Raw genomic sequence first — 9,460 nt, forward strand, 5'->3', positions numbered from 1 at the left:
AGCTGGGGATAGTGATATCTGCCTGGAACTCAAGCACCTACGAGGTGACAACAGAAAGATCAGGAGTTCAAGACCAACTTGTGCCATATGAAACTATCTCAAAGAACAAGACAAAGAGTACAGGACAGGAAAGAGGAAAAGAAGAACAAAAAGACAAGGAGAGAAGATCAGGTTTGAGGTTGCTAGCTAAAATGTTGTAACATCATCGAAAACATATTGTTAACTCCAATATGCTCTCTCTTTTGTTACTATTACAAAACACCTGAGCCCTTGCTTGGTCCTTTTGGCTGAGGCTGACACCTAGCAGGTCTGCTCCCTTAAAGACACCATATTCTGAACCTTCATAGAACAGCAGAGCAGCGGAGAAACCACTGCACTCAAAGCAGGATTTCAGGATCCCAGAGGAAGCCCAAGTCCCAGGAGCTCTTTCACCAAGGAGCTCAGGATCACAAAATCACAGAGACATCTGGACTCTGAGGAGTTCTGACAAAAGCAAGATAACTAGAAAGGCAATCTCCAGTCAGAGACAGTGAGTGCAAGTAGCACTAGAGTTAACCAGATGGCAAAAAACAAGCACAAGAATATAAGCAACAGAAACCAAAGTTACCTCGAATCATCAGAACCCAGTTCTCCCACCATAACAAGTCCTGGACACCCAATCACACCAGAAAAGCAGGATTCAGATTTAAAATCACTTCTCATGAGGATGATAGAGGACTTTAAGAAGGACATAAACAACTCCCATAATGAAATACAAGAGAACACAGGTAAACAAGTAGAAGCCCTTTAAAAGGAAACACAAAAATCCCTTAAAGAATTGCAAGAAAACACAACGAAACAGGCAAAGGAATTGAACAAAACCATCCAGGACATAAAAAATGGAAGTAGGAACAATAAAGAAGTCTCAAAGGGAGACTACCCTGGAGAAAAACTAGGAAAGAAATCAGGAGTCATAGATGCAAGCATCACCAACAGAATATAAGAGACAGATGAGAGAATCTCAGGTGCAGAAGATACCATGGAAAACATTGACACAACTGTCAAAGAAAATGAAAAAAGCACCTAACCCAAAACATCCAGGAAATCCAGGACACAATGAGAAGACCAAACGTAAAGATAATGGGTATAGATGAGAGTGAAGATTCCCAACTTAAGGGCCAGTAAATATCTTCAACAAAATTATAGAGGAAAACTTTCCTAACCTATAAAAAGAGATGCCCATAAACATACAAGAAGCCTACAAAACTCCAAATAGACTAGACCAGAAAAGAAATTTCTCCTGTCACATAATAATCAAAACATCAAATGCACAAAACAAAGAAAAATACTAAAAGCAGTAAGGGAAAAAGGTCAAGTAACATACAAAGGCAGACCTATAAGAATTACACCAGACTTCATACCAGAAACTATAAAAGCCAGAAGATCCTGGAGTGATATCATGAAGACCCTAAGAGAACACAAATGTCAGCCCAGACTACTATACCCAGCAAAACTACCAATCACTATAGATGGAGAAACAAGATATTCCATGACAAAGCCAAATTTATACAATCCAGCCCTACAAAGGATAATACATGGAAAACGTCAACACAAAAACAGAAACTACAACATAGAAAACGCAAGAAAATAATCTTCCAACAAACCCAAAAGAAGATAGCTACAGAAACATAATTACACCACTAATAACAAAAATAACAAGAAGAAACAATCACTTTTCCTTAATATCTCTTAACATCAATGGACTCAATTCCCCAATAAAAGACATAGACTAACAGACTGGATACATAAACAGGAACCAGAATTTTGCTGCATACAGAAAACACACCTCAGTGGCAAAGACAAACACTACCTCAGAGTAAAGGTCTAGAAAACAATTTTCCAAGCAAATGGTCCCAAGAAACAAGCTGGAGTAGCCATTCTTGTCCAGGCCAGCTGGACAATCAAGTGGGACCCTTAGACCCTGTGGAGAGGACTGACATATGTGAAAAAATAAGAAGGCACAGCAATTCAAGAAGTCTGATCAAGCTGGCAAAATTTTTATTGTTCACACCAGTCATATACTCTAAAAACACACATTCTAATTTTGAATTAAATTGACTTTCAACCAAAAGTTATCAAAAAAGATAAGGAAGGACACTTCATACTTATAAAAGAAAAAAATCTACCAAGATGAACTCTCAATTTTGAACATCTATGCTCCAAATGCAAGGGCACCCACATTCATAAAAGAAACTTTACTAAAACTCAAAGTACACATTGTACCTCACACAATAATAGTGGGAGATTTCAATACCCCACTCTCAGCAATGGACAGATTATGGAAACAGAAACTAAACAGAGACACAGTGGAATTAACAGAAGTTATGAACCAAATGGATTTAATGGATATCTATAGAACATTTCATCCTAAAACAAAAGAATAAACCTTTTTCTCAGCACCTCATGGTACCTTCTGCAAAATAGACCATATAATTGGTCACAAAGCAAGCCTCAACAGATAAAAAAAATTGAAATATTCCTTGCATCCTATCAGATCACCATGGACTAAGGCTGGTCTTCAATAATAACAAAAACAATAGAAAGCCCACATGCACGTGGAAACTGAACAGCACTCTACTCAATGATTGTTGTTAGCCGACTCCTAGCAGAAAGTGGCTATCATTTTTGCAGCCATCTCGAGCCATATACCCTGACAAGAGATTTGTTTTCAACAGCCCACAGCAGCTGAGCACACTCTGATAAACGTCTTGTTTTTCCCACATATTTTGCTGTTTAGTGCCCCCAGCTGCAAGGCACACATGGTATCCACAGCTGCAAGGCACATGGCAAGGTGCCTTCAGCTGTGTTCCCCTGCTTGTCCATAGCTGCAAGGCACATGGAAAAGCGTATAAATAACCAGGATTTCCTTTCAATAAATGAGACTTGATCACACACCCTGTCTTGTCTCCATTCTTGGAGTCTCTTGCCCTTCCATCCCCACTCTCTCTTGACTAACCCAAGGACCACAGCAGCAGTGCAGGCTGGTACATCTTAGCCCCCCAAACGTGGGGCAGTGTGGGCCTCAACAAATGATGACTTGATCAAGAAAGAAATAAAGAAAGAAATTAAAGACTTTTTAGAATTTAATGAAAATGAAGGCTCATCATGTGAGAACAAAATTTGAAAGCAGCATGTAACAATAAAAAGAATTCATGGTCAACAAAGACCACCAACAATTTGTTAAATATAGTCATAATAAAATATTAAGTCCCTCCAGGGGCAGGGTGACCAAAAATGAAAAGGCATGCAAGGACATGCCCAGACAAGTCCAAACAAGCCCAAGTGAGTAGTGGGCTATCTGGTGTTTACTTTTCTCTTCCCCTTTTCGAGAAGTCCAAGGTTTCATGGTCAAAAATAACTAGTCATCCTGCCAGCTCACATGTAGCCGCTTCTGCAAGTTGCTGTTGTTTGAAATATCCAATCATATGTAACTGTGCCAAATTTTCCCGCTTTCCCCAACCCCTATCCATAAATATCCCAAGTTTCCTGGGTTCTGGGTCGGAACCTCTTTCTCCTCATGAGATATGTTCCAACCCGAGGGTCGTCGTCATTACATCTCTTCTGCAATTGCATCAAGAAGGTCTCTCATGTGTCCTTGGGGCGTGCAGGTCCGGACTTGGGTGAGGGTCCCCTTGCGGGGGTCTTTCATTTATACCAAAACTTATTGGACACAATGAAAGCAGTGCTAACAGGAAAACTCATAGCTTTAAGTGTCTACAAAAAGAAACTGGAGAGAGCATACACGAGCAACTTGACAACACACCAGAAAGCTATAGAACAAAAAGAAGTGAATACACCCAAGAGGAGTAGATGGCAGGAAATAATCAAACTCAAGGCTGAAATCAACCAAGTAAAAACAAAAGGAACTATACAAAGACTCAACAAAACGTGGAACTGGTTCTTTGAGAGAAAATCAACAAGATAGATAAACACTTAGCCAGACTAACGAGAGGGCACAGGAGACAGTATCCAAATTAATAAAATTAGAACTGAAAAGGGAGACATAACAACAGAAACTGAGGAAATGCAAAAAAAAAAAAAAAAATCAGATCCTACTACAAAAGCTTATACTTAACAAAACTGGAAAATCTAGATAAAATGGACAATTTTCTTGACAGATACCAGGTACCAAAGTTAAATCAGGAGCAGATAAACCATCTAAACAGTCCCATAACCCCTAAAGAAATAGCAGCAGTCATTAAAAGTCTCCCCACCAAAAAAAGTTGAGGACCAGATGGTTTTAGTGCAGAATTCTATCAGACCTTCCAGGAAGACCTAATACCAATTCTCTTCAAACTCTTCCACAAAATAGAAACAGAAGGAACACTATCCAATTCATTTTATGAAGCCACAATCATGCTCATACCTAAACCTCACAAAGACCCAACAAAGAAAGAGAACTTCAGACCAATCTCCCTTATAAATATTGATGCAAAAATACTCAATAAAATTCTCACAAACTGAATCTAACATATCAAAACAATCATCCATCATGATCAAGTAGGCTTTATCCCAGGAATGCAGGGATGATTCAATATTTGGAAATCAATCAACTTAATCCACTATATAAACAAACTCAAAGACAAAAACCACATGATCATCTCACTAGATGCTGAGAAAGCATTTGACAAAATCAACATCCCTTCATGTTAAAAGACTTGGAAAGATCAGGAATTTAAGGCTCATTCTTAAACATACTAAAAGCAATATACAGCAAACCAGTAGCCAACATCAAACTAAATGGAGAGAAACTTGAAGCAATTCTACTAAAATCAGGGAATAGACAAGGCTGCCCACTCTCTTTCCTACCTATTCAATATAGTACTGGAATACTAGAGCAATCAGACAATACAAAGAAGTCAAAAAGATACAAATAGGAAAGAAAGAAGTCAAAATATCACTACTTGGAGATGATATGATAGCATAGTTAAGTGACCCCAAAACTTCCACAAGAGAACTCCTAAACCTGATAAACAACTTCAGCAAAGTGGCTAGTTATAAAATCAACTCAAACAAATCAGTAGCCTTCTTCTACTTGAAAGATAAGCAGGCTGTGAAACAAATTAGGGAAATGACACCCTTCACAATAGTCAAAAATAATATAAAATACCTTGGAGTGAATCTAACCAAGCAAGTGAAAGATCTGTATGACAAGAACTTCAAGTCTTTGAAGAAATCAAAGATCTTAGAAGATGGAAATATCTCCCATGCTCATGGATTGGCAGGATTAATATAGTAAAAATGGCCATCTTGCCAAAATCAATCTTCAGATTCAATGCAATCCCCATTAAAATCCCAACTCAATTCTTCACAAAGATAAAAAGAGCAATTCTCAAATTCATTTGGAACAACAAAAAATCAAGGTAGCAAAAACTATCCTCAACAATAAAAGAACTTCTGGAGGAATCACCATCCCTGACCTCAAGCTGTACTACAGAGCAATAGTGATAAAAACTGCATGATACTGGCACAGAGACAGGCAGAAAGGTCAATGGAATAGAATTGAAGACCCAGAAATGAACCCACACATCTATGGTCACTTGATCTTTGACAACAGAGCTAAAAATGTCCAGTGGAAAAAGAACAACATTTTCAACAAGTGGTGCTAGTTCAACTGGAGATCAGCATGTAGAAGAATGCAAATGAATCCTTTCTTATCTCCTTGTACAAAGCTCAAGTCCAAGTGGAAAAAGGACCTTCATATAAAACGAGATACAATGAAACTAATAGAAGAGAAGGTGGGGAAGACCCTTGAACACATGGGCACAGGGGAAAAGTTCCTTAACAGAACACCAATGGCTTATGCTCTAAGATCAAGAATTGACAAATTGGATGTCACAAAACTGCAAAGTTTCTGTAGGGCAAAGGACACTGACAATAGGACAAAATGGCAACCAACAGATTGGGAAAAGATCTTTACCAATCCTACATGTGATAGAGGGCTAATATTCAATATATACAAAGAACTCAAGAAGTTATACTCCAGACAACCAAATAACCCTATTAAAAATGGAGTGCAGAGCTAAACAAAGAAGTCTCCAATGAGGAAACTTGAACGGCCAAGAAGCAACTAAAGAAATGTTAAATATCCTTAATCATCAGGGAAATGAAAGTCGTGCCCTGCGCTGCCCAGACTATCGAACAATACAGTTAGGATGGCTAAAGGTGACCCCAAGAAACCAAAGGGCGAGATGTCTGCTTATGCCTTCTTCATGCAGACATGCAGGGAAGAATATAAGAAGAAAAACCCAGAGGTTCCAGCCAATTTTGCAGAGTTTTCCAAGAAGTGCTCTGAGAAGTGGAAGACACTGTCTAGCAAAGAGAAATCAAAGTTTGATGAAATGGCAAAGGCGGATAAAGTACACTGTGATTGGGAGATGAAAGATTATGGACCAGCTAAAGGAGGCAAGACGAAGAAGAACCCAAATGCCCCCAAAAGACCTCCGTCTGGAATTTTCTTATTCTGCTCCGAATTCTGCCCCAAGATCAAATCCACAAACCCCGGCATCTCCATTGGAGATGTGGCAAAAAAGCTGGGTGAGATGTGGAAGAACTTAAGTGACAGTGAAAAGCAGCCTTACATTACCAAGGCAGCAAAGCTGAAAGAGAAGTGTGAGAAGGATGTTGCTGACTGTAAGTCTAAAGGAAAGTTTGATGGCGCCAAGGGTCCTGCTAAGTTTTTGTGGAAAAAGGTGGAAGAAGAAGAGGAGGAGGAGGAAGATGAATAAAAACTCTGTCTCCTTGTGAATACCTTAGAATAGAAGAGCGCTGTGATTGACACATCTCTTATTTGAGTCGTGTCTATTGCCCTTGTTAGGTTTAATTACAAAATTTGATCACAATCATATAGTAGTTTCTCTAAGTGTCAGTGGTTTACATGAAGTGGCCATGGGTGTCCGGAGCGCCCTGAAACTGTATCAAAGTTGTACATAGCTCCAAACATTTTTAAAATGAAAAGGCACTCTCGAGTCCTCCTCACTCAGTGCACTTTGCTGTTGGTGTGACAAAGCATTTGAAGATGTTTCTGGCATTTTGCTCTCAACTCATAAGGTAGTGTTAACTGTATGGTTATTGGCTAGAAATACTGAGATGTCAACTGTACATATCTATAGTTTGTAAAGAGAACAAAATATCCCAGGCAGATTCTTGATGCTCCTTGTTTGGCATGGAGGCTGTGAGGGGAAGATGCCTTTTGGAAGGAGCCGTAGCTCAGGCCATGCACTGTGAGGCTGGACCTGTTGATACTGTGGTGGGCATCCATTTAGCTTCAGGCTGTCTTGTTTTTGTATATAGTGGCATAGCATTCTGCTGACATTCTTAGTTGTGGAAAGAGGGAGGGGTCAGCTGGCATGAGAAGTATTGGGAGTTTTTTCTTTAGTTAAGTGCAGTAGATTTTAAAACTTTTTAAAGAAGCTGTAGAACTCATCACTCTCAGCGAAGCGAAGCACTACTGCATCAGTGGAAGTTCAAGAACCCTCTGTTCCTAAATGCAATTTGCAACATTCTGTTATTTTTGTATGTTTAGAATGCTGAAATGTTTTTGACGTTAAATAAACAGTATTACATTTAAAAAAAAAAAACCTGAGATTCCACCTCACACCAGTCAGAATGGCTAAGATCAAAAACTCAGGTGATAGTAGATGCTGGCGAGGATGTGGAGAAAGAGGAACACTCTTCCATTCCTGGTGGGATTGCAAGGTGGTGCAACCACTCTGGAGATCAGTCTGCCAGTTTCTCAGAAAATTGGACATAGCATTACCTGAGGACCCAGCTATATGACTCCTGGGCATATACCCAGAAGATGCTTCAGCATATAACAAGGACATATGCTCCACTATATTCATAGCAACCTTATTTGTAGTAGCTAGAAGCTGGAAAGAACCCAGATGTCTTTCTACAGAGGAATGGATACAGAAAACATGGTACATTTACACAATGGAGTATTACTCAGCTATTAAAAACAATGAATTCGAGAAATTCTTGGGTGAATGAATGGAACTAGAAAATATCATCCTGAGTGAGGTAACCCAATCACAAAAGAACTCACATAGTATTCGCTCACTCATAAGTGGATATTAGCCCAGAAGATCACAATACCCAAAATTCAACTCACAGACCACATGAAGCTCATGAAGAAGGAAGACCAAGTGTGGGTGCTTTGGTCCTTCTTAGAAGGAGTAACAAAATACTCAAGGGAGCAAATATGGAGACAAAGTGTGGGACAGAAACTGAAGGAGGGGCTAACTATTGAACTGATCAAGAGGTTCCCAATGGAGGAGTTAGAGAGAAGACTGAAGGAACTGAAAGGGTTTGCGGCCCCATGAGAAGAGCAACAATACCAACCAACCAGAGCTCCCAGGGTCTAAACCACCAGCCTGGGAGCACATAGGGAGTAACCCATCACTCCAGCTGTATATGTAGGGGAGGATGGCCTTGTCAGGGATAGGTGGGAGAGGAGATCCTTGTTCTCATGAAGGCTGGACTCTGAGTGTTGGGGATTTTGTAGGTGGGGAGGTGGGAGTGGGGGGGGTATGTGGGGGCAACAATACCAACCAACCAGAGCTCCCAGGGTCTAAACCACCAGCCTGGGAGCACATAGGGAGTAACCCATCACTCCAGCTGTATATGTAGGGGAGGATGGCCTTGTCAGGGATAGGTGGGAGAGGAGATCCTTGTTCTCATGAAGGCTGGACTCTGAGTGTTGGGGATTTTGTAGGGGGGGAGGTGGGAGGGGGGGGGGTATGTGGGGGTATATTCTCATAGAAGCATGAGGAGGGGGGATGGGATAGGGGGTTCCTGAATGGGGGAGAAATGGGGTAAGGGGATAACATCTGAAATGTAAATAAAATATCCAATTAAAAAAAAGAAAGAAGAGTTTCTGATGCTCCTGTAACTAGCCTCTAACCCTTGTTCCTGTAAGTAAGCCTGATGACACTGACTAGATCAATGAAAGAAAAAGATATAAAAGTAGAAGGGGATGAGATGGGAAGCAGATGGTGATCAGTAGAAATTTGAGAAGGACTGAACGGGAAAAGGCATTTATGTGTAAGAATATAGTCAAAATCCATCACACACACACATACACCCACACACACACACAGAGGTATACACATCCATACACATATGTATGCATATGAAAAGGTCGTAATGTAATCCATTACCACATATAATTAGTATATGCTAATAAAAGCATGAACAAAAATTTAAAACATTAAAAATAAATTTAAAAATACACCTGAGACTAGGTGCTTATAAAGAAAAGAAGTTTATTTGGTTTGTTATTCGTTTTAAGGCTGGGACAAACAACAAAACGTTAGTTCATTGAAGGCACTTTGCATTCACCACTTCAGTGGCTCCATCCCACAGCAGGTATACAATCTCAAGGCAGAGTAGGAGAAGGGGGAGAGGCCAGTGTTGCTCT

The 9,460-nt window shown here is 40.0% G+C and overlaps 1 pseudogene; it reads left to right on the top strand.

Annotated features, from left to right (window-relative positions):
• The first annotated feature begins 6,194 nt into the window (after nt 1-6,194).
• On the top strand, nt 6,195-6,767 carry LOC117719223 (high mobility group protein B3 pseudogene; annotated as a pseudogene).
• Nucleotides 6,768-9,460: the final 2,693 nt, after the last annotated feature.

The sequence above is a fragment of the Arvicanthis niloticus genome, chromosome 13 (assembly GCF_011762505.2).
Source record: "Arvicanthis niloticus isolate mArvNil1 chromosome 13, mArvNil1.pat.X, whole genome shotgun sequence".
NCBI lineage: Eukaryota > Metazoa > Chordata > Mammalia > Rodentia > Muridae > Arvicanthis > Arvicanthis niloticus.